Here is a 27,265-nt window from a genome sequence, read left to right on the forward strand (position 1 = left end):
CGCCGCCGCGGTGTGGGTCCCCGACTTCGTGTTGGGGATTTGGTTTGGTTGTCTTCTCGGCATGTTCCTTTGAAAGTCTCCTCTCCTAAGTTCAAGCCTCGCTTTATCGGTCCTTATAAGATTTTGGAAATCCTTAACCCGGTGTCTTTTCGCTTGGACCTTCCAGCGTCTTTTGCTATTCATAATGTGTTCCATAGGTCCTTGTTGCGGCGGTACGTGGTGCCTATGGTTCCTGCTGTTGAGCCTCCTGCCCCGGTTTTGGTTGAGGGCGAGTTGGAGTACGTGGTGGAGAAGATTCTGGATTCTCGTATCTCTAGACGGAAACTCCAGTATTTAGTTAAGTGGAAAGGCTATGGTCAGGAGGATAATTCCTGGGTTGTCGCCTCTGATGTTCATGCGGCTGATTTGGTTCATGCCTTTCACGCTGCTCATCCTGATCGCCCTGGGGGTCTTGGTGAGGGTTCGGTGACCCCTCCTCAAGGGGGGGGTACTGTTGTGAACTGTGTTTCTGGGCTCCCTCTGGTGGTCACTAACGGTATTGTGTTAGGTATGTCTTGTTGCAGGCCTGAGCTCCAGCTGTGTCGTTAAGCAGCGGGTGTTTCCTATTTGAGTCTCCTCTGGACTCAGTCTCTTGCCTGACATCGTTGTATCCAGACCTATTTGGTCTCCTCCGGATTCCTTTCAGTCTGCCTCATGCAAGAAAAGCTAAGTCTGTTTTGTACAATTTGGATCGTTTGCATTATTCAGTGTTTTTGTCCAGCTTGCTTTACATTTGATTTTTGACTCGCTGGAAGCTCTAGGGGGCTGATATTCTCCCTCCACACCGTCAGTCGATGTGGGGGTTCTTGAATGTTCAGCGTGGATGTTTTGTAGGGTTTTCTGCTAACCGCATAGTCCACTATCTATTTTCTGCTATCTAGACTATTGGGCCTCACTTTGCTGAATCTAGTTCATCTCTACGTTTGTGTTTTCCTCTTGCCTCACCGTTATTATTTGTTGGGGGCTTTCTATATCTTTGGGGTTCAATTTCTCTGGAGGCAAGCGAGGTCTTATTTTTTCCCTCTAGGGGTAGTCAGTTCTCCGGCTGGCTCGAGACGTCTAGAACCAACGTAGGCACGTTCACCGGCTACTTTTAGTTGTTTGTGTCAGGATCAGGTATGCGGTTAGCCCAGTTTCCACCTCCCTAGAGCAGTATTTATATTTTTGCTATCTTGCCGGAATATCAGAGATCCTCTGCCATTGGGATCATAACAGATGGCTATAAATGGCAGTACTTTACATTTCATCTTCAACACAATCTCACAATCATACAGTTCCATACAGGCTCGGACTGGCCCACCAGGGAATCGGTGAATCCTCTGGTGGGCCCTACTGCATGGCAAGCTCTGACTGAGAAAGAAGGTTCCTCCTACACATACTCTAGCACAGTTATGTCTTGCTCGGCTAATCCGTATCCATAGTGGCATGCTCCCGCTTTCCCCTGCTGTGCTGACTCTTGGTGTCTGACAGTAACACCTTTCCTGTACAGGTGTTAGCCTGTGGATATGGATTAGTAGATCAGTGTGTAGCTAATTAGTGGTTTAAGTGACAATTCTCCTGCACAGGAGGAGCTTCCATAGCCCTGCCTCCTCCCTAAAGGGTACTGCTGTGGGGATAGTAACCACAGCAGTCTGCATACCATCACTCATCTCCGGCAGGAGGAGCTTGATGAGGCTATGGTGGCATTGGTGCTGTGTCATTGCAAAGGGTGCAGCAGCTGCCCAAACTTCCTCCATCTTCTGCTGCTAATCCTAAAATCAAGAAGACTCTTCTGGATTTCAGTAGACTGTGAGAAGAAGCAGTTTTTATTTTGAAATATTATTTTATGTGAAATTGATATGTGTGATAGAATAGTGGATCTATATATATATGAATTTTGGTGGAAGGGGACTTGGCTACATACTGTACACTATGTGGGGGAGGGGGACTTGGCTATATATATACAATATGTATGTGGGGAAGGGAACTTGGCTATATATGCTAGATGTGGTGGAGGGGGGCATAACTGTATATGCTATATGTCTGTTGGGGAGAGTGACTTGGCTATATACACTGTGTTGGGGGGACTTGGCTATATATAGAGGGAGAATTAGCTATATATGCGATATGTGGGGGAGGGGGGCTTGGCTACATATGCTATCTAAAGAGTAGAGAGACTTGGCTATATATGCTATATTTGAGGGAGGGGGACTTGGCTATATATGGAGGAAGGGAATTTAGCTATATATGCGGACTTGGCTATATATGCTATATCACCTCTGACTGACTGATCTCCTCTCCTATTTCACCCCTGACTGAGCCCCTCTTCCCCTGTATCACCCCTGATTGACTGAGCCCCCTCTCCCTGTATCATCACGGACTGACTGAGCACCTTCTCCTGGTATTAACCCCAACTGACTGAACCTCCCATATACAGTCATATGAAAAAGTTTGGGCACCCCTATTAATCTTAAGCTTAATGTTTTATAAAAATGTTTTTTTTTGCAACAGCTATTTCAGTGTCATATATCTAATAACTGTTGGACACAGTAATGTTTCTGCCTTGAAATGAGGTTTATTGTACTAACAGAAAATGTGCAATCTGCATTCAAACAAAATTTGACAGGTGCATAAGTATGGGCACCCTTATCATTTTCTTGTTTTAAATACTCCTACCTACTTTTTACTGACTTACTAAAGCACTTTTTTTGGTTTTGTAACCTCATTGAGCTTTGAACTTCATAGCTAGGTGTATGCAATCATGAGAAAAGCTACTTAAAGTGGCCACTTGCAAGTTGTTCTCCTGTTTGAATCTCCTCCGAAGAGTGGCATCATGGGCTCCTCAAAACAACTGTCAAATGATCTGAAAACAAAGATTATTCAACATAGTTGTTCAGGGGAAGGATACAAAAAGCTGTCTCAGAGATTTAACCTGTCAATTTCCACTGTGAGGAGCATAGTAAGGAAATGGAAGAACACAGGTACAGTTCTTGTTAAGGCCAGAAGTGGCAGGCCAAGAAAAACATCAGAAAGGCAGAGAAGAAGAATGGTGAGATCAGTCAAGGACAATCCTCAGACCACCTCCAGAGAGCTGCAGCATCAACTTGCTGCAGATGGTGTCACTGTGCATCGGTCAACTATACAACGCACTTTGCACAAGGAGAAGCTGTATGGGAGAGTGATGCGAAAGAAGCCATTTCTGCAAGCACGCCACAAACAGAGTCGGCTGAGGTATGCAAAAGCACATTTGGAGAAGCCAATTTCTTTTTGGAAGAAGGTCCTGTGGACTCATGAAACCAAGATTGAGTTGTTTGGTAATACAAAAAGGCGTTATGCATGGCGGCAAAAAAACACAGTGCGTTGTATAGTTGACCGATGCACAGTGACACCATCTGCAGCAAGTTGATGCTGCAGCTCTCTGGAGATGGTCTGAGGATTGTCCTTGACTGATCTCACCATTCTTCTTCTCTGCCTTTCTGATGTTTTTCTTGGCCTGCCACTTCTGGCCTTAACAAGAACTGTACCTGTGTTCTTCCATTTCCTTACTATGTTCCTCACAGTGGAAATTGACAGGTTAAATCTCTGAGACAGCTTTTTGTATCCTTCCCCTGAACAACTATGTTGAATAATCTTTGTTTTCAGATCATTTGATAGTTGTTTTGAGGAGCCCATGATGCCACTCTTCGGAGGAGATTCAAACAGGAGAACAACTTGCAAGTGGCCACTTTAAGTAGCTTTTCTCATGATTGCATACACCTAGCTATGAAGTTCAAAACTCAATGAGGTTACAAAACCAAAAAAAGTGCTTTAGTAAGTCAGTAAAAAGTAGGTAGGAGTATTTAAAACAAGAAAATGATAAGGGTGCCCATACTTATGCACCTGTCAAATTTTGTTTGAATGCAGATTGCACATTTTCTGTTAGTACAATAAACCTCATTTCAAGGCAGAAACATTACTGTGTCCAACAGTTATTAGATATATGAAACTGAAATAGCTGTTGCAAAAAAAAAACATTTTTATAAAACATTAAGCTTAAGATTAATAGGGGTGCCCAAACTTTTTCATATGACTGTACCTGTATCACCCCTGACTGCATCCTCTGCACCTTTATCACACTTGACTGAACCAGTGTATCACTCCTGACTGACTGAGCCTCTCTCCCCCTGCATCATCCCTGACTCACTGAGCCCCCTATCCCTCCTGTATCACCCCTGACTGAGCCCCCTCTCCCTGTATCACCCCTGACTGACTGAGCCTCTCTCCACCTGTATCACCCCTGACTGACTGCGCCCCCTTGCCCTATATCACACCTGAATGACTGAGCCCCCTTATTGCCCCCAATTGACTGAACCCCTGACTGACTGCACCCCCTTGCCCTGTATCACCCCTAAATGACTGAGCCCCTTATTACCCAAAAATGACTGCGCCCCCTCCCCATTATGAGCCCTGACTGAACTCCCCCTGTATCAACCCTGACAGAACCCCCTCCCTCTGTATCAACCCTGACTTACTGAGCCTCTATTCCTGTATCACCCCTGACTGATTGAGCCCTAGCAGAGCCCACTCTTCCTGTATCACCCCTGACTAAGGCCTCTTTCACACTTCCATTTTTAATTGTGTGAACACATTGTGTATTCTTCCTTTCCGTGTTTTTCCGCTGCGAAAACGCATACACAACACAACCCATGTTAAAAATAATAAAAGAAATACAAAATCGCTATATTCTTACCTACCGGTGTCCCCCGCAGCCTTCCTGCGGCCCCCGCAGTCTTCCCACTGCTTGCAATGCTGCCGGCAGCTCCCGTTTTTTATTATTTTTACCATTATATCTTTTTGCTATTGATGCGTTCACCGGCTACTTTTAGTTGTTTGTGTCAGGATCAGGTATGCGGTTAGCCCAGTTTCCACCTCCCTAGAGCAGTATTTATATTTTTGCTATCTTGCCGGAATATCAGAGATCCTCTGCCATTGGGATCATAACAGATGCTTCCATTATAGCCAATGGCGGACAGCGCAGGATCCGTCGCTGAGCGATTTTCCGATGTGCAGAAAAAAACGTTTCTATGTGCGTTGTCTCCGCCCGACGGACAGCAATTTTACGACGGATCCAGCGTACGACGAATGAAACGGAAGGCCATCCGTCACAATCTGTCGCTAATACAAGTCTATGAGAAAAAAAACAGATCCAGCAGAAACATTTGCTGGATCCGTTTTTTCACAAAACGATGCATTGTGACAGAAAAAGAAAGACGGAAGTGTGAAAGAGGCCTAAGCCCCTCCTCATGTATCACCCCTGACTGAGCCCCCTCCCATGTATCGCACCTGACTGAGCCCCCTCCCATGTATCGCACCTGACTGAGCCCCCTCCCATGTATCACACCTGACTGAGCCCCCTCCCATGTATCACACCTGACTGAGCCCCCTCCCATGTATCACACCTGACTGAGCCCCCTCTCCCTGTATCACCCCTGACCGAAGTTATGGTTTCATAGGTGGCAGAGAGATTTCACTAAAATGTGTATGGATGAGATGTCATAAAATCTTATCTGCTGCTATAAAACATTGGTTTAGTGGCAAATACACATCAGGGGACTTTTATTAATGAGTTTGCACCAAAATGTTAGGGACAGCTCATTCGATAACATTAAGAAGTGTACTACCGTATATCATACCCTGATATTAGAATGTTCTATCACACAAACGGTGGTCTTGTATTTATTTCTATGCTTTGTAGTGGGCTCTAAGAATGATTTTCTCTGGTGGGCCCAAGGTGCTCCAGTCTGTCGCTGACTGTTTGCATATTAGCAGAATGCCTCTATGCTACTTTGTGCACACCGGCTGCAGCAGCCACTTTTCCAGACACTCCCATGATGCAAGATATAGAATTTCCCTAAATCTTCCACACTACCTTGGCAATCCACCACTGTATCAGGGCGACCTTGTCCAGCCCACAGCAGTCTCAGGACTACTCAGGATATGAGCACACATTGCGGATTCGCAGCAGTTTTCCATGCGTTTACAGTACCATGTAAACTTATGGAAAACAAAATCCGCAGTGCACATGCTGCGGAAAAAAACGCGCGGAAACGCTTGTTTATTCCGCAGCATGTCGATTCTTTGTGCGGATTCCGCAGTGGTTTACACCCGCTCCTCAATAGGAATCTGCAGGTGTAAACCGCAGGTGGAATCTGCACAAAATCCACAAAAAAATTGCGGTAAATCTGCGGTAATTCCGCCGGAAATCCTCAGTGCGGTTTACCTGCGGATTTACCAAAATCAGTCCAGAAAAATCCGCAGAGTAATCCGCAGCATGTGCCTATACCCTGAGGCTGCCGTCACACTAGCAGTATTTGGTCAGTATTTTACATCAGTATTTGTAAGCCAAAACCAGGAGTGGAACAAATAGAGGAAAAGTATAATAGAAACATATGCACCACTTCTGTATTTATCACCCACTCCTGGTTTTGGCTTACAAATACTGATGTAAAATACTGACCAAATACTGCTAGTGTGACGGCTGCCTTAGGGTTTGTGCACACGTAGAAAGGAGCTCTGCGGATTTTTCCGCAGTGGATTTTGGAAATCCGCAGGTAAAAGGCACTGCGTTTTACCTACGGTTTTACCGCGGTTTTTATGCAGATTTTGTGCAGATTCTACCTGCGGTTTTACACCTGCGGATTCCTATTATGGAGCAGGTGTAAACCGCTGCTGAATCTGCACAAAGAATTGACATGCTGCGGAATGTAAACCGCAGCTTTTCCGCGCATTTTTTTCCGCAGCATGGGCACTGCGGATTGCGTTTTCCATAGGTTTACATTGTACTGTAAACGCATGGAAAGCTGCTGCGGACCCGCAGCAAAATCCGCAACGTGTGCACATAGCCTAATAGTTCTGCTCCACCTTCATTACTTTTCCTGGATTCCTATTCTACTGTAACTGAATGTGCTTTCTGTCTGGCTGACGCTCCCTGTGCTGTACCTACAGGCACTACTAATCCTCAAGAGTTCCTTATATAGAAGAACCTTTTTCCTGAGTTCCCACTTTTTGCTAACCCTTTCTTTACCAAAACTCCTGCAGCTAGCAATAGTTTTCACAGTACACTTATAAATCAATGTAGCAGCTGAGAAATGCATCAACATAACACATTACAATTAGCATATGATCTTCAGAGGGTACTGCTTATTCTTCCACTCTAAGGGTATGTTTCCTCGTGCCGGATTACATCTGAATTAGCTGTGGATTGAACGCTGCATACAGCCGCAGCGTTCAACCCGCAGCGTCCAGATGTTACAGCATAGTGGAGGGGATTTTCTGAAATCCCGTCTCCACTATGCGTGCGAACACGCATCCGACGGCCCTGCGATTCCGGACATGGAGACTGCAGCATGTCTGTTTACCTTGCGGTGACGCTCCGTCGCCGCAAGGTAAATATCACTGTCCTATGTATGGGGTGCGGAGATTCCGGATGTGTGCAATGAACACGTCCAGAATCACCGCGTGTACAGAAGGGGGCGGCGCTTTGGGCGGAGCGAGTTTTCCGCTCTGTCCAAAGCGCCGTCATTACGAACCATGGACACGCACCCTTACAGGTCTGTGGGCGCAGGGCCTGTATTGCTGCACATCGAGTCCCCACAACTATGTGTAGGGAGACATAGACACTCTGTGTGCCACTGTGTGGTTCTCTATGGGGCACCGCATTATGACATCTATGATATGGCATGCAACGGAGCATGCTACTATTTTATTTTCTCAGATTCTATATGAATCAATAATAAAAAAGAAACCTTTATAAGATATCATAGGCATAACAACATTTAGCAGGACTTCACTGGTAACCCCTTATACAGCTTTGGGCTTATACTCAGCCACAGTAAGCTCTTGAGCCCTAAGGCTATGTGCCCAAGTTGCGTTTTTTAAGCGTTTTTGCCTCGATTTTCCACAGCGGAAATGCTTAAAAAAGTTTACAAACAGCATCCCATTACTTTCTAAGGCATTCCACAATTGTTGTGCCCATGCGGAAACGCATCGCGGAAAAAAACGAACATGTTCATTATTTTTGAGGAATCGCGGCAATTCCGCACTCATAGACACACATTAGAAAAACGCTAAAAAAAAACGCAGGAAAAACACATGCAAAACGCGTCAATTACATGCCAAAAACGCGTATAAAACGCGTCTAAATCCGTATGCATTTTTCCTGCCAAGGGTATGCAGAATTGAAGCAGAAAATTCTGCTTCTATTCTGCAATGTGCAAATATACTTTACTCTTGTTCAATGTTAGGAAGCTCTTAGTCATTGGCTGAAAGTCGCATGGTGCGACATGTTCCTAGAGAAGAAGCTTAAATCGGAGCTCTTTGCACTTTAATAATGTAGGCAGGAAGCATCTAAATAGTTTTCTGCCTTAATTGTGATATTATAATGCAGTTTTTGAAATCAGAACAAGAAAAATTGAGAGTAATAGATTTTTTTTCATACAATGTGATATAAACCGTAGTTCCCTTCCATTTACTATCCACTTCTTGCTTTTGGTTTATTAATTGTATCAAAACAGCCTATGTAACACCTGGTCCATTCACAGAGCAATTGTTTTCCTTCAATGTCATTAGTTACCTTAATTGTGCTCGGTTCTCTAGAAATCTTAGCTAATATTCATAGCATGACTATATTGCTGAACCAGTAATAATGAGTATTAATGTATCTAGTGTGTCAGTGTTTAAACGAATGACAATTACTAATTAACATATCTGTGATGTAACTTGTAATATTCCAGCTACTGAGACCCCCAAAGTCCCCTCTGTGAATAAAGAAGTATTGAGCATGTGCTACCACTGATTCATTCACGATCTAAGAGTAGAGTTCACACACGCTCCTCATCACTTCCACTTAATTTACAAAGGAGACTTTAGGATTCTCCCTTCTCGTCAATGGGGATCTCAGCAGCTGGTGAATCAGTAATAATATACTGAATACCTTTTTTATGATAGCCAATAAATGTTGTTTATGGGGCAACCCCCACAGAGCTCTATTTGTTTCTGTATTGGAGTTTCTGTTCAAACCAACGATCTGACACTCAACTGATCCTACCAGCATAATGGTGTCAATTCGGTTCCACCAAGATTTGGTGGAGTCTACAATGGAGGCTCTGAAGCAGATGTGAACAGAACCTAACCCACAAAGCCAGCTAGGACGGAGCTAAATCCTAGCACTAGAAGTATTGATTAGCGGCACTGGGCTAGCTAGGTCTAGAGCCAGGCCATGTGTTCACTGGGGGCAGTTAGCTGGGGAAGCTGAGCAGTTTGGGTTGTGTTGGAGTTGTAGAGAGACAAGCCAGTATCTCTCTGAGTGGAGACTGAACAGGCCATATGCACCAAACAGCTATTCACTGAACATTTTTTTATCCATTTACTGTTAACTTTAGGCCACATTCACATATCACTATTTGGTCAGTATTTGACATCAGTATTTGTAAGCCAAAATCAAGAGGGTAGCAAGTAGAGAAAAAGTATAATAGAAACATGTCACCACATCTGCATTTTTAACCCACTCCTGGTTTTGACTTACAAGTAGTGATGTGATATACTGACCAAAATACCACCATGTGAACATGGCCATATAATAATGTATCAGTTGAAGATAGAGAAACACTCAGATGAAAACTGAAGTATAGTGTATTTCTTCAGTCAGTCATCCATTTTACAAGGATCCCCATTGACTTTACTGGCTGAGTCTGACAGAAAAGTACATGCTCAGGGACTCATCGACCAAGGGGTCATGGGCATGTAAGGAGGAAGACCGGGCTGCGGGTACCTGTGTGATGCTGGGTCTGGAAGTGTCAGGGCTGCATCCAGGGTTGCAGGAGGGAAAAAATGGAGAACCAGACAGGACTGATGAACTGGTGAGAGGGGGAGTGGCAAGCAGAGGGAGGAGAGAGCAGGAAACGCGGGAAGAGTCAGAAGTTTCCCGCCGGCAGAGAGTAGAGACAGGTGTGCGCCGCACTCTGCAGACACAGAGAGAGCACGGAGCTGACATCCGTCCGGGGTTATGTCAGGGCCCCTTGGAAACAGGGAGCGCAAAGAGCGACGAACGCACCGCCAGACAGTGTGAGGTGCTCGCAGTAAGGAATGGGTGCCAGATTGTGAGCTGTATTCCCCTTTGTGGATTGGTGTGTGGCGGATCATGCACCAGGTAGAGACTTCCTCAGTGTTACCCTCTTCGGTTCTATGGATTAATGGACTAGGGTCTGAACGGGTAAAACCGGAGATCGCCCGTTGCCGCCAGAAGCTTGTTCATGTGTTGGCGGGAAACGCCTGAAGATGCTGTGCCGGCCGCTGCTGGGACTACAACCCTCATTGGACTGCATGCGGTTGAGGAACATTGGAGTCACGATAAGTTTAATAATAAGACTGTTGTGCTATATTGCAATTTAATTTGTTAATTACCTGTTGTCTCTCTGCGAGTTTTTCTCAATTGTTATAAGTAAATTGTATTATTGTTAACCCTTGCTCAACATTCCCTGCCTTCCTGCATCCCGAAACCTGCTTACAGGCACACCGCGACAGATAGGGACCAGAAGATCACAGGGTCTGGTCACATGAAATCCTTTACTGATTAGGAGTGCTTCACCATCCAATTAAAACAGTGCAGGTTTTTTCCTCTGTCATTGCAAAGGTTTATCATTTCAGTTGATCTCCTGGAGCTTTCCATCTTGAATTGCCTCGCCTGTTCTGTGTTGGCCACTCCCCTCTGGTATAAATGCTCGCCATTGGCACTTGGGAATTGCCAGTGATAGTTCTACTTCTTGGTTACTTGTTGGAGGAGTTATTTGGTGTTTGGAGTAGGCGTTTAGAGAGTTGTTCTGGAGATTGCTGTGAGGAGCTGGATTGCATGTTTAACCTAATTCTCTCCTATTTGGTTTCTCCTACATATCCCTCCCCGTATTTCACTCTGTTGTTTTGTGAGTTTATTTGTATTATTGCAGTTTTCTTTCATCACTGTCTGTTTTCCCTTGTCTGTCGGTCTGGTTAGTGTTATTCTATACACTTCAGCATAACACCTTCCTGGGTGGGGGAGGGATCAGATAAGGTTTACGATAGGAGCATAGCGAGGTGCGTGATCTCGGTGTCTCCACCTTCCTGGGTAATCCGGGGGACAGGGATAGATAAGGGTGCCCCCTAGTTCGATTAATCAGGTAGGTGCCGCAGTCCCTAGTCACTACGTGACACTAAGACACAGCTCTGTTTTGAAACCTAATGTATGTATGAAGTTCTATGGGTCAGTGTGCTGTCCAAGAAAAAATGGACAACACTGTGACGTATCTCATGGATGTGTGAATGCAGCCTTACTTGTGCTAGAATAAAAAATGTTATGAAGGTTAAAAGAAAATAAGAATATTAATTTATCTGTACTGAAAATTCATTGTGCTAGTTTGCCTGCAAAATTTGTTAAAGGGAACCTGTCATGTAAAAAAAATGCCATTATCCTGCAGATATAGTGTTAATCTGCAGGTTAATACCGTTCTGAAACTAATCTGAGAGCCCCGCTGAGCAGAGGAAATTAACTTTATTTCTCCCGGCAGCCTATGGCTTTCAGTCATAGGACAGGGCCGTCGTGGCCTCAGTCACCGCTCAGTGCATAGTGACAAGCTCTAATGCTGAGCTGGCTGTCAGTCACTGTCTGGGGCACGGTTACAGACGCCTGTCAGTATGCACTAAACCATGCCTTAAGTTGAGCCAGCCCTGACCTTATGACTGAAAGTCAGAAGTTGCTGGGAGGAATGAAGCTCATTTCCTCCCGCTAGTGCGGGAGCCAAGCAGATTCAGAATGCTATTATCCTGCAGATTAACCCCATATCTGCAGGTTAATAGCATTTTTTTTACATGACAGGTTCCCTTTAAACCCTGCATATACTCAATGTTTTCTTCACACTTTGAAAAAAAATAAGAATATCTTCAATAATACCATTTTAGGGGGGCTAGCCAGAAAGATTAGAATGCACCCTGGAATCAAGAAAAAAAGGTTGTCGGGATTTGACGCAATGACATGTGGCTTGCAACTTATACCTTGAAATAGTCTACAGTCAAAAAGGAACTCCTAGTGATCTCACCGTTTCATCTAACAGCTCGGTATTAAGTCCCTTAGCAATAGAAAAACAGACACGTATAACACGGTCAAGAGGAAGCAACAGACACCTACACAGCAGAGAGACAGGGACAGGAATAACCCGGCTAGGATTAAGGAGTAATATCCATGCAAGTAAAAATGAGAAATCATTGTTTTTGATAACCTCTGTGTGTAATTTCTTCAAGATCTCCATGATATGCCCTTTTTCACAATTTGCAGCCACAGAGCTGGCACAGGGCTGTACCGATCAGTGCTGGGAGGTTATTTTCTACAAATCTGAAGCCACATATTGTGTTAGAGGATAGAAAAGTGAATCTCCAGCGGTTAAGATATATCAGAATCAATAAGCAAGGAAATGAATGTCATTTAGATAGAAATAAAGTGCCGAGGCTTGGGAGGAAAGGTAAGTGAGAAGAGAGAGCGCTGTCAAGATGGGGTATGATAAATTGAGAGCAAGTAAAGTAAATGAGACAGAGATGGCCAATCCAATATATGCATCTACATAGACTCTGATGGAGTGGAGATGGGAAAATATCGTAGAATTCAGGCGCAAATGAATGGAATGAAAATAGCGTGGGTGATACTGTATGTGGTAAAAGAGAGTGGACCTCTTGGAAGATGCTGGACATCCATGTAAGGGCTCATGCAGACACCTGTCAACCTCAGTCCGAGTATGGACCGCAATACACAGACTGTCCGTGGGTCTTCTGACCTGAACTCAACAGGTTCATAGACTTTATTGAGTTTGTTGAGTTCAGATTGTGTGACCACAAACAGTCCATGCTTTTCTGCCTTTGCTCGGACTAAGATCCATGGACGTCTGCATAAGCCCTAAGGAATAATAGAGACCATACTTTAGTGAAATCAAAAAACTAATTTTCTATAGTTAATTTCATTATAACTTGATGTAAGTTACATGATACGGTGGTCACATTTTATAGGGAATACCCTTAAGGCCAATATCTTCCTGGGTAGCACAGTGGTTAGCAATGCATCGCTGGAGTCCTGGGTTCAAATCCCACCAAGGACAACATCTGCAAGGAGTTTGTATGTTCTCCCCGTGTGTGTGTGGGTTTCCTCCCACATTCCAAAGACATACTGATAGGGAATTTAAATTGTGAGCCTCATAGGAGACAGCGATGATAATGTGTGCAAACTGTAAAGCGCTGCGGAATATGTTAGCACTATATAAAAATATTTATTTATTTTATCAATCAAACACAATACTTAAGCTATGAAACATAAAAAGGTCTATGTTCTGGCTCTATTCTGTTGTTATTCTCTGCATTAAGACTGGAAGTTGCTTTTACAATTAAGGTCTATGGAGCCTAGTTCTGAGTCTCCATAGGCTTATACAGTAAAAGTGACTTCCGGCGAGTTGGAATTGAAGTCACGTGAGTCAGAAGAGGACCAGAGTGGCCCTGCAAACTGGAAGACGGTAATTGGAAAATATGCTAATGCACCTACCCAGCATTACACATGTATTTAGAGAGATTTAGATAATTTGCGTTTTCCCATTAATACTTCTTTAAGAGTTATACAAAAATACTTTAATAAACTCATGGCCGAGAGTCCTATATTCAGTTCTAACTGAAGGCAACATTTGCATGGAGTTTCTGTCTTTCTGTGTTTGTGGGGGTCTCCTCCAGGTATTCCAGGTTCCTCTTACATCCGCAAAAATATACTAATGAGGATTAGTGAAACTGACTCTAGTTTGTATATAGCTGAAATAAGGAAAGTAGATTTTGAGCCCCATTGGATACAGAAACTAATGTGAACAATGACAACTATCAGCAGCAAAAAAAAACACTAAAAAAAAAACACTAATATATATATTTTTGTACGGGTTACACAGGCCTTGGAGGAATACTTGGCATTATTAACAGGGACATTTATAAAGGTCTTGATCTATGTAACATCCTTTGTGCATAAAATAAACCTGGTTATCAACGTGATATCAAAGAGTAGACGATATTCTCCTTTCCTCATTCGTATTCTGTTACGGCCACCATTAATTAGCATATATTTCATTTTATTTGCAGTTGTTGTTGTTTTGCTGACTTTCAAAGCCCACAAATCCCTAACTGTTTTTGATGATGTGGATAGCGCAGAGGTATGTTGCTGACACAAGAGTTGGAGAGCTGCCCTTCCAGAGGAATAAACATACACCCATGCCTACTACAAAGAATAATGAGGCCGAGCCTGTTTATTTGATGTGAACAGAAAATGAAATGATGCTGATTTTTTGGAAACAACTTTTTATTTAATACCCAGCTGTCATGAAATGCGCATTGCTAAGCAGCGAATTGCTGACACCAGAGCAAGCGTGCATGAATGGGTCTGATTGCCTGACTAGAGCAGACGTAAAGTCTGTAGTCTGCAGGAGGTGGGAATTTCGGGAAGGTGGTAACAAGTAATGGATGGTATGAGTACCCGGTGACCTATTATTTATGCAGAGATGCAGTTCTTCCATCTGCAGAGTAAATGCTTCCGTTTCTGGAAACGTTTTCCCTCATTATATCTAAATACTTCATGCCTTTTAGCAAAAGCTGACCTGGGGCGAGAGCTTTACAGTCACGGAGACATAACTCTTCTATCTGTCCTTGGAGTTCTAATTGACTCGTTCCAGGAAATTAAAAGGTTGAAAGCTTAGATCGTTTTCCTAGACTACAAAACGTATGTACTGGGCTGCACTGAACACTAGGCACGTGCCTATGCCAGGATAAATTAGGGCTGCCACTTGTGATCTGCTCCCTTGATTTTATGAATCATCCAGGTCTGACGACAGCTGGAGAGTAGCAGGTTGTCGACTACTGATATAGGCACCATACAGCAATCAGATCGGACCTCACATGCAGCTCTTTGGGACACCTGTACACTGGACCATATTGTATGTCTGTAAATCAATACATACATGCACCGCTCTTCAGTCAAGGAAGCACAGGGAAAAGTCATCTAACGCCAAAATGTGGGTGTAGGCAGGGATGTACATAGAAATGTGAAGGACCTCAAGCCAATGGTTTGAACCGGGCCCCTCATTGACTCCCTGCTGTCAATAAACAACCCATTGCGTTCCTGTGAATACTTTATGGGGGAAAAAGGGAATGACAGACGGACCCCTTGTCTAACCACTTGTATGTCATGGTTACTGTTTACCATGGTACATAAGGAATTTAATTGCTGTGATCAAAGCTAGCTGCAATCTTTGAAGTTACTGGTGGGTGTCTGTTGTGTAAAACAGCCAACACCTGTGAGGTATGGGATGGACTGAGAGCATGAGCCCTCTACCTACTTCTGCCATATATACTGTATACAACAGATATCGGAAGAAGTGGATAGGTGCCAGGCCGGAGGTGGTGCCTTTTAGCACCCTTCTTGATCACAGGTCCCATTTTAGCTGGTGGCCTGCAACCGTTGGTGGTGCACCACTAGGTGTAAGTGCAGATCAATCAACCACCCTTTTGATTATCAAAAATGAGAAAACGAATTGAGATATTTTAAGTTTTTCCTATCTTTTAGTCACTAATATAATTCTGGTATGTACAGCGTAAGTGGTCTCCAAATTATGGCTCTTTAGCTGTCCCGAGACTACAACTATCAGCAAGCTCTTGGAAAGCCTTTATTTTGTGAGTTGCAATTTCACAACAGCTGGAGAGCTACAGATTGGAGACCAATGCCTTATGTAATGGACTGTTGCAGTGTGTAAGTATTTTGTAATTGTGGAAAGAAGTGATGGAAAATGGTAGGAAAGGCAGCAACCAACAGGAGTTTGTGGAAAGGGAACCCCATCAAAGAACTGATGTCACTGATAGCCAGCCATAATAAAGTTTTGTATATGGATTTGATACATAAAAATAGCCTTGACATTTATGGACCAGAATATTTTTTCATCATTAAGGGCTCATACCCATCATCATAAAAAAAAAGGTCCACTATCGGTCCAGAAACGTGGGACAAAATAATGACACAAACTCCTTTAAAAAATCTAAATTTACCAAAAACACGTATACTCACCTCAACACCCAATCCACTGAAGCCAATGTCTCTTGTAAAAGAATTAAAGTAATAAACCACAATTTTCCTACGAAGCACCTAGCTCTGCTACATCTAAATGGCAGGCTGCATTGCTGCATTATGCAACTATACAGCCTGCCATCCAGCGGAGACACTGAGCTGTGCATGCTTGCTCAGCTCAGTGCCTTACTGTTAACTCCTTTCACCGCACTGACTTTACCGCGGGCGGGAGAAAGTTCATCAGTGCGAGAGCCATTAGAACTTTTCCCATGGCGTTCACGCTGACCTAACTACAATGAACGGAGTTCACTGGCTCTGAACTCAGATGATCTTTCTGATGGCACGGCGAGCGTGGGAACTTTCTCACACTCGCGCTAATGTCAGGGAGGTGAAAGGAGTTCATTGCCAGGCACTGAGCTCAGTAACCATGCACAGCTCAGTGTCTCTGCTGGATGGCAGGCTGTACAGTCGCCAAGCTAGGTGTTGCAGAGCTTGGCGCGTCGCAGATCTAGGCGTGTTGCAGGACAATTGGATTATCTTCTCTTGGACAGGTGAGGAATATGGTTGTTTATTATTTTAATTATTTTACCGGAGACATTGGCTACAGTGGATTGGGCATTGAGGTGAGTATAAGTGTTTTTGATAAATTTAGATTCATTAAAGGCGTCTGTGTCATTATTTCAAATAGAGGACTTTATTCTTGCTGTGTCTGCATTACAATATGTTTATGGGGTTAGTAATGGGGGCATCTTTTCGATGCTTCTCCATTACTACCCTCTAGGCCTGATGTCACCTGGCAATAGAGGTGACATCAACCCGAATACTTTACCCCATTTGCCACCACACCAGGGCAAGTGGGAATAGTAAGGCTGAATGTGGGAGGGGGCCAATATCCATGTCCCCTTCCTAGGCTATTGATATCAGCCCACAGTTGTCTGCCTATCCTTTGCAATTATTAATTATAGGGGACCCTATATAATTTTTTTGGAAGGGTCCCCTATTTTAGCAACCAGAAAAGGCTAAGTATACAGCTGTGAGCTGATATTAATAGTCTGGGAAGTCCCATTGGTATCACCCCCTTCCCAGGCTAAAAACATCTTCACCCAGCTGTCCGATTTCCCTCTGCTGGTTAATAAAATGCTTGGGTGATCCCATACTTTTTTTTCCAGAGATTTATTTATTAATTAAATACATGTACAGTAAGCTACGCAAGCACTGTACTAATTATATATGTGACTGACATCTTTATGTCTATCTATTCTATGTGCATATATCTAGTCTATCTATTTTTTGTTGGGTCATGCTGTGATTTTACTGTACGTGGCTACTGAATTGTCAAGTTTTCAACAACATGGGTATGTAAATATTGGACAGCACTCACATGGTCCGAGTGCCGTGTGATTTTTTTATCACACTCATTGACTTGCATTGGGGAGTCTCATCCGAGATATGAGGACAATCGCAGCATGCTGTGATTTTTTTTCCACAGCCCGATCTCAAAATTGTGGATAAGCAGGGAATCATAGATTAACATTTGTTCGAGTGCAATCCGATTTTTTATCTGATTGCATTCATCCTTTTTTTCTCACAGATGAGTATGAGGCCTAATTCCCAGATACTGTTTTCTTGGCAATCAATCTCATAATTCCAGAGATAAAGATCCGGAAGCTTTCCTGCCATAGACAGTCACATGCCTTGGTCATGGTGCCAGGTTGTAATTTTCTCATGGCAAAAATAGCTGCTCCATTTTTATTCTGATAGAACCCACAGTATAAAGAGTACAGTTTCCTAGCTTGCTCTTTGCAAAAAAAGCAGAATAGTTTCATTCATACCAAGTGCCAAGAAGAGGGCAGCTCTGCTTGTGGATGACAGAGAAGACATGAGTATGTATTCCACCTTTGAAGAACCTTTCCCAGTTTTTTGGCAATAGATGGACATACTGTTAGACACATACATCAGTCTACAACATGATGTAACTCAATTCACTCCATACTATTATTTACCTAAAAAATAAAAAAGAGTTCTCTAAAGCAGCACACATGGAATATCAACCTAAAAATGATCAGGTGTAAGAGACATCTTTTTCTGGTCATTTTGCTCCTTGCTAGACATTCTAGTATGTAGCATTGTCTCCTTGATAATCCAGTGATGCCGACAAAAGGATATTTTAAAATGTGACATCTTTTTTATTTTGAAATTTCAGTAATTAGTCGATTTGATATGAATTAAATTTGTGGATTATCATAGCCATCTAAAAGCAGAAGCAGAGAATGCAGCAGCCATTTTGTGGTGAATCTGGATGCTCATAGCTTAATCATAGAGAAATGGAGAGAAAGCTATAAAACACTTAAGAAACTGTACAGGTAGACCCCAGGTCATCAAGACTGGCGTCAAAACGCCAGTTTTAATAAAGATGCGGCAAAATCATCAAGAGGCATCTAACACTTAATAAATTTAGAACATCTTCCAGTTGCAATGTGCTACCAGAAGATATATGCTAATTTATATATTTTTTTTATTTTATGACAAATTTTAGGATAGCATTATCAACAGAACTCGCACCACCTACTTTAAACATGGGCAGAGCTGTCTAGGACTGGCATAAAAAATGCCACAACTGGCAACATTTTTACACAACTATAAGTTGTGCAAACATTCAAGTAGTTTTTTCTAAAAAATCCAGAAACGGGGCTACCCTGTGCGTGACAATACACAGCAATGAAGATAATTAGCGTGTGTGGAAAAGAAATGAGTGTCATATACGTTTTTCAAGGCAATGGAAGGTTTTGGTATTCTTTTTGATTTGCCACAATCAAATTTACTTGGAAAATTCAGAGAATTTGGCAAATTCAAGTTTATAAAAAAGGACTCATTTCTAATTTAAGATCGTTATGGGCTTCAGAAGCATCCGTGCTTATGTGTAATTCAGCGCTTGTGCAATTCATGTGTAAGGCAGCACTGGCAATGGTGAAGTAAGTGCTATTAATCAAGCAAAGGGGCAGTGTATCCCATGCTAGATGATTGGGTGGAATGGTGCAAAAAGCCCTTGGCCATGCCAAAGTTGCAATGAGGAGCCCAGGTTTACATATTAAATACATTTTTTTGGGGGGGGATAGAAAAAGCAGTAACATTTTTAGTACAGACATGATTTTTATAGTCTCCTATATGACTGTATTAGCAGTTTAATTGGAGATTTGATATTTAATCTGAGAGCAGCATAATATAGGGCAAGAGACCATGATTCCAATTATGTGTCACTTACTAGGCTGTGTGTAGTAGTTTCAATACAATCAGTATTTTATCACCAGGAGATTATTAATGCCTAACAAGGTCTCATATGCACAACAGTCCAGCTAATATGTGTAACCCTCCCCCAACACTGATTGGCAGCTTGCTAACAATGTACACTGTGCCCAGGAAGCTGCAATCAGCGGTGGGGGTGGGGTTATACACAGCATACACCGCACTATGACCACTGCTACATCTCCAACAGATAAAACATGGATTCTATTAAAACTGCACCAAGCAGCCCAGTAAGTGATACATCGCTAGAATCAGGGTCTAACACCTTACATTATGCTCCTCTCATATTACATAACAAAAACATGCTGACAGATTCCCTGTAAATCCAGTGACAAAGAAACTTGCATGGATAGAGTATTGTGGGTGTAAAATTTTGTCATTTGGAACATCTGAAAATGTTTAGCTTGCAAAAAAGAAGGCTGAGAGGAGACTTGATAGCTATCTACAAATATCTGGAGGGATGTCACATTGTAGAGGGAGCATCCTTATTATCATTTACACATGGAAACACGAGAAACAATGGAATGAAACTGAAAGGGAGAAGATACAGATTAGATATTATGAAAAAGCTTTTTGACAGTGAGGGTGATCAATGAGTGGAACAGGCTGCCACCAGAGGTGGTGAGTTCTCCTTTAATGGAAGTCTTCAAATAGAGGCTGGACAGACATCTGTCTGAGATGGCTTAGTGCATCCTGCATTGAGCAGGGGGTTGGACATGATGACCCTGGAGGTCCCTTCCATCTCTAAGGGTATGTGCACACGTTGCGGATTTCTTGCAGAAATTTCCTGAAGAAAACCAGAAATTTTCTGCAAGAAATGCGCATTTTTTTTTTGCGTTTTTTTTCCGTTTTTTTCGCGTTTTTTTAGCATTCTGCAAGCGTAATTAGCTTGCAGAATGCTAAAGTTTTCCAAGCGATCTGTAGCATCGCTTGGAAAACTGACTGACAAGTTGGTCACACTTGTCAAACATACTGTTTGACAAGTGTGACCAACTTTTTACTATAGATGCAGCTTATGCAGCATCTATAGTAAAAGAGAGAATGTTTAAAAATAATAAAAAAAATAAAAAAATGCTTATACTCACCCAGACATCTCCTCACCGGCGTCCGTTCCTCTTCCTATAGCTGGTGTGTGCGCGCAGGACCTTCCGTGACGTCACGGTCGCGTGAGCGGTCACATGACCGCTCACGACCAATCACAGGACAGTGACGTCATCGGCAAGGTCCTTCGCCGCACACCAGCTACAGGAACCGAAGCGGCAGCGTGCAGTGGAGGCGGGAAGACATCGAGGGTGAGTATATCGCTATTTTTTATTTTAATTCTTATTTTTTGACCACTTATATGGTGCCCAGTGCGTGGAGGAGAGTCTCCTCTCCTCCACCCTGGGTACCAACCGCACATAATCTGCTTACTTCCCGCATCGTGGGCACAGCCCCGTGCGGGAAGTAAGCAGATCAATGGACCCCTAGGTGTGCGGAATCCCCTGCAATTCCGCATTTTAATGAACATGTTGCTTTTTTTTCCGCGATGCGATTTTTTCGCGGAAAAAAAGGCTACATTTGCACAAAAAATGCGGAATACACTTAAAATAATGGGAGGCATATGTAAGCGTTTTTTTCGCGTTTTTATTACGTTTTTATAGCGAAAAAACGCGAAAAAACCGCGAAAAATACTTAACGTGTGCACATGGCCTAACAGTGTATGATTCTATAGTAACTGTTAGATAAAGTGAAATTTAATTCACTTGCACATAGATAAGGCTATTGTCAATGAAATGATCAGAGACTCATTGTGTAAAAAGTGGATTATACCTCATAAAATACAATTCTATTATCATTAGTTTCCATTACTAGTTAGTTCTAGAAATGTGATGCCAGAAAACAAAGGCTTTATATATAGAAAGAAGTCACCATCATTGTGGCCTCAGCAACAGCCTATAACAGTAACTATAACAGAGCAAAGCTGGGCTTTCCATCACCCAGGGCAAATTGCTGAAAATCCTCCTGTTGGTTGATCCTGCTTAAAGCTGCATAAATCATGATCATATGTTACATACAACAGGCTACAAAATCAAAGACTTTTCCTCTTAATTAAAAAACTTCTGTCAAGGTTTTATGTATATAAAATCAAAGCTGCTTTAGTGAAGGCTTGGTCGGGTCTAGTGAGGAACCCTTCACATGTTGCTGCTGTTAGATTTCGAGGTCATAAATCACTTATTTTATTCCATCTTTATCTCAATTTTACTTCTGCTTTGATTTTGCATTTTCTTTCTAAGTTGTCGTTTCTACGCCACATGTCCTCACCTCTGGGCTTTTTTTTTTCACAAGTGAATGTCTATACATATATATCCTTTTTTTTTAACCAAAATGCAATTACACTAAATTCTGTTCCAATTTTCTTTTAATGTATCTATATATTGGTCAGTCTTTCTCATACAGAGTTCCAATTAAAGCTGATTAAATTGTGTCTATTTTCTGCTACCACTAGGGGGAGCTTACTGTCTGCTCTTATTGTTAAAGGGAATCTGTTACCATGTCTTTGCTATGTAATCTGACAGCAGATTGAAGTAGGGACAGAGGTCCTGATTCCAGCGATGTATCACTTAGATTACTGGGTGCAGCAGTTCCTATAGAATCACAGTTTTCTCTCCTGCAGATCTAGCAGAGCAGTTGTTGAGCTGTGTATAACCCCGCACACACCACAGCTTCTATGTACATTGTAAAGTGAGATACAGCTGCTAATGCGTGCTGTGGGTGTGCTTGGACCAACAGGCATGAGACACCGAGTCCTGTAATGATAATATCTGCTATTAAAATTATTTTTTTATTGAAATAGCAACACACAGCCCAGTAAGTGACACATTGCTGGAATCAGGGTCTCTGTACCAACATCATGATACTCTTGAATTACATGCAAAACCCAGTTGACAAATTCACTTTAAAAGGGTTATCTGATTAACTCTCCTATTTAATTATTACATAAAGATCAAATTGATTACAATTTTTGGAAATTGACAACACGGTTAATTTGAACAATTTGCAATTCGCTTATCGTGACTTGCCTAAAATGGCTTGTAGCATTGTATACATTGCAGATTTTAATCATCCAGAGAAAGATCACATGACTTTAGGAAAGCATTCCCATAATACCTTGCAGTGTTTTCATCACACAGCATAACAATCAATCATAAGTGATTATTATAGCCAGTATAAAAGCAGGAGCAGAAAATTCAGCAGCCATTTTATGTTAAATCTGAAAGGTGAGAGGATGTAACAGTTCAAAACTTAGCCATAGAAATAAAGAGAGAAAGCCATTAAACACTGAAGAGATCACTCTGCATGTTCTTTGGCTTCAAATTTGAAAAAATGATAATTAATGGTAATGTGGCCTCAAGGTGACAGCACTGTAGTGAAGAAAGTGTGTGAGGATCAGAGAACAGTGCAATACACATTTATTCAGGGCAGTTTGGAGACTTTCTGTTCGTTGTTAATTGACTTTCCTTGGAAAATTTGTTGAATCTGGCAAACTAAAATTCGAAAAGATTTGCTAATTTCCACTATTTATGCAGCAATTCCAGCTCCTATGGGGTGTCATTTTCAAAAACATCGAAGGATATAACTAGTATAACTAAGAAACACCAGAAGAGGATATGTAAGACGTAGATGCGAATAAATGGAGGGCTCATATATTAAATATATTTGCTGGTGAAGTTTTCTTTAATACTAAGACATGAATTGCAATCCCTGTACTCTCAGGGATCCAAGTCAGATTTTACATGCGTTTGGTATAAATTTGTAACCATGCTGAATAATTCAACACAAAGTGCAGCATATATCCATTTTACATCACCCTGTCCTGTAAAAAGAATCACACAGGACTGAATTTCAGATGTATTCATGTTTTATCACCAACATCACTCCACCAAGTCAGATGAAAGAGGAAGATTTGCAATGAAAAGTTTAATATTCTTGTTCAGCTCATGAAGCCCATTGAGAAAGGACGGCGAGACAGGGGTAATAGATAATAGATCTACACTGATAATAAGGGACAGTTCTTGTGCTTCCATCCCAGGAACATAACCCCTCAGCTGATAGTACATCACCTTTATAGATACTGAGATGAGAAATAATGGACGGCTCACTGTATTCTGCGGCTGATGTAATGTCCGAATACTGGGGAAAGCATGGAATGAGAGCTCATGTGAAGCTGCAGAGACAGAATTGTTACCCAAGATGTAAAAAAAAATGAATATTGATTAAAGAGAAATAATACATACTAATGTAGTCAGAATATGCCATTTGGAAACTGTTATTACACATTTCCAGAGTTGAGTTAAAAAAGCACTCCGATCAAAGTAGTCACTCCATGCGCTGCAAAAATCTATTAACACTAGAATATAAAAACATTGATATTTATGGACAGCTTTAGTTGGGGAACTACTTCTTAACAAAGCATTCCCCTCAAAGTTTTTATTCTCTTAATATATTGCAATAATCATATATCACTGTGTACTTACAATTGCTCATTTTGCCTTTCTACCCAGTTAATTCTTCTCTTTTCCATCAGGTCTATAACATCACGTGATTAAAAACTGACTAGCTGAATCCGTTTAATCTCTATGTAGAAATTGGAAGTCTTTTTTTCCTTGCATGAGTCGTCATTAGAACTACAATACTACTTCACTGCAAAGTCCGTGGCAGCCCAGCTTTACCTCCTCTTCAACTTCTGACCTAGCTGCTCCTTCCTCCCCCCTGCCAGTGACTTTTGCAGTGATGACTCATTTAGGGAAAATGGACCTCCTGTTTCTACATAGAGCTTAGAAGGATCCAGCTAATCTGTTTTTAATCACATGATGTCTTAAGACTGAATGGAAAAGAGAAGAATTAGCTGGGTAGGAAGGCAAAGTGAGCAATTGTAAGTGCACAGTGCTTTCTTTCCCTAGTGTGCTTCTGCTTATGATTGGTCAGCATCAGAGAAGGGAAAAAGTAAAATTTATCTAGTAATGCCCAATTGGACATTTAAAAAATTGTTTAGGTGGAAAGGCGAAATAAAAAACAAACAAACAAAAAAACAAGTTTTATTCTGCTCTGCAGCCACAATTGTATTGTGTGGTCCAGTTCAATATGAAACATTAGGTGAAAGGTTCTCTCTAAACAAACAGGTTCTTCGCTTTGGAACATATAAAACTAAGTAAAAAATTAATGTTTTTCTCTATGATCAAGATTCTCTCATAATCAATCTTTTTTGCTTGGGGAGTATTGCCTGCCTTTACATTTGGCTGAGTACTCCTCATATCTCTATAAAGCCAGGTTCAGATGAATCAATGCAAAATTGGCAATTTTTCATTCAGAAAAAACTGGCACTTTTTCATCTGTATTCTCTTCCATATGCCATCCGTGTGTGGTTTTATTACATCCATATGCATGAACAATTTTTTTTTCCATGAACAATTTAATAAAGGACAAATACAGTTTCCTGTCTTAATAATTGTAATGAATAATAAAGTAGCAAGTGCTACAATTTTTTACATGCAGACCATCAATCCTTGTGTAAAGAGCTACCACATTAAATTGCATTGGCCTGTGCGCTGTCCGTACGTTTTCAGTTTTGCATATGGACATCGCAGAGATTGACTGTACGCTTGTCTGAACAATCGCCAAGACTGGTTTTAATCACAGCTGGATCGTACAGGACCTGCTCTAGGATTTATAGGACTTGACCAAGGAGATGTAAATTTGATAGTGCAGGTTCACATCTACAATGGGGTACACCCAGTGTCGGACTGGGGTGCTAAGGGCCTGCCAGTAACATTGACTTTGAGGGTCCCACTTTTCACCTGCATACAAATATTACACTACCCTCATTCACAAATTTCTTAAACTGGGTGGTTTGGTTAATGAATGATGAGATTCTGCTTTTTTCTGTACAGAGTGAATCAAGTGAATTATGCCAAGTACTGCCCATACAGTGGGGTTGGGGGCCCAGATCTACACAGAGGCCCACCGGAGGATTCCCCTGTTACCCTGTGGAACAGTCCAAGCCTGGGTACACCATATCTTAGCAGATGAGCACATGCAAATTTGCCAAATTGTGAGCTAAGTACCTTTATTTTATAATTACTTTATCATTATAGTCTACATAGCAGTAATGCAGTTCAGAATTGATATATTTATTGCTGGCATATACCTTAGCACACTCAGTGCTGCTGCACTTGTCTATAATCCATTTCTTTCTGCTTCATGGACAATTAATAAGATTGTCGTTACAGCTTCCACAAGGGTTGACTTCTTGAACAACATATCTGCTTTTTTTTATCCAGTGATACATTTCCTGGCTCCAGCTCCGCTGCATACACTGGCATACTTGCCTGTTAGCAGATTTGTAGCTCCAAAGTTTGATTTTTTTTCTGCAGACCCAAACAATGTTCCAATGAACCTTGTCTAAGCTACATTCTGTGCGAAAACACTCCTATAGAGAATACTTTGTTTCACCTCTGATGACGGCTCGATATAAGCTGCCAAGTTTATCCTTGAGGTGAGTAAGACCTAACTAATTGCATCTGTGCCCATAGATTGTACACAAGGTCCCAAAAGATGAATTATAACAGTAAGACTTGCCAAGACGCTTAGAAAGACAGTGGACACCGGTCGTGCATGCTGCTGTGAATACATAGTTGCTTTTGCTTTATGCCGCTGTGATCTCTAATCCATCCCGAATAGGTAATTCTATTATTTGCAACTTTTGGAAAGACTGCAGTCAAATACTGTATATAAAACCTATTGCAGTGTAAAGCTACAGTAGTTTTCTATAGATTTGGTAGTTGGACATTGGAATATGATTGTATTAGTTGCCTAGGATATGGGATAGTAGGACAAAATGTAATTTGCTGATCGATGGTGGTTCAACATCTGAGATCCACAGAGATCGCAAGAATGAGTATCTGGAACCTAGTCATTAGGCTCTACATTCCATTAAAATAAATATTCCATTTGCAAATTTTTATTCACTGCATAGTGGAATGTGTTCAGAACAATAAAACATAACAATTATCAATGTAAATCAAAATGAATAGCCCAAGGAGGTCTGGATTTGGAATGATACTCAATATCAAAGTGGAAAATCAAATCACAGGCTGATCCAACTTCAGTGGAAATGCCTCATGACAAGGAAAAGATACTCAGTATTGTGTGTGGCCTCCACGTGCCTGTATGACCTCCCTACTGTACAACGCCTGGGCATGCTCCTGATGAGGTGGTTGATGGTCTCCTCCCAGATGTGGACTAAAGCATCCGCCAACTCCTGGACAGTCTGTGGTGCAACGTGACGTTGGTGGATGGAGCGAGACATGATGTCCCAGATGTGCTCAATCGGATTCAGGTCTGGGGAACGGGCGGGCCAGTCTATAGCTTCAATGCCTTCATCTTGCAGGAACTGCTGACACACTCCAGCCACATGAGGTCTGGCATTGTCCTGCATTAGGAGGAACCCAGGGCCAACTGCACCAGCATATGGTCTCACAAGGGGTCTGAGGATCTCATCTCAGTACCTAATGGCAGTCAGGCTACCTCTGGCGAGCACATGGAGGGCTATGCGGCCCTCCAAAGACCCATTGCCAAACCGGTCATGCTAAATGATGTTGCAGGCAGTAGATCGCTCTCCATGGCATCTCCAGATTTTGTCACGTCTGTCACATGTGCTTAGTGTGAACCTGCTTTCATCTGTGAAGAGCACAGGGCGCCAGTGGTGAATTTGCCAATCCTGGTGTTCTGTGGCAAATGCCAAGCATCCTGCACGGTGTTGGGCTGTGA

The 27,265-nt window shown here is 42.2% G+C and overlaps 1 protein-coding gene and 1 long non-coding RNA gene across 12 annotated transcripts in view; both read right to left on the reverse strand.

Moving 5' to 3' along the window:
* The window catches only part of SRCIN1 (SRC kinase signaling inhibitor 1), a 608,732-nt gene that overhangs the window by 461,746 nt on the left and 119,721 nt on the right, over positions 1-27,265 (reverse strand). The window lies entirely within an intron of this gene.
* LOC143765523 (uncharacterized) overlaps positions 23,475-27,265 on the reverse strand; it is a 38,907-nt gene continuing 35,116 nt past the window's right edge. The window contains exon 3 of the long non-coding RNA XR_013213409.1: positions 23,475-23,663. This is a non-coding gene — a long non-coding RNA (uncharacterized LOC143765523). The remainder of the gene's footprint in view (positions 23,664-27,265) is intronic.

This window comes from Ranitomeya variabilis, chromosome 4 (assembly GCF_051348905.1).
Source record: "Ranitomeya variabilis isolate aRanVar5 chromosome 4, aRanVar5.hap1, whole genome shotgun sequence".
Lineage (NCBI taxonomy): Eukaryota > Metazoa > Chordata > Amphibia > Anura > Dendrobatidae > Ranitomeya > Ranitomeya variabilis.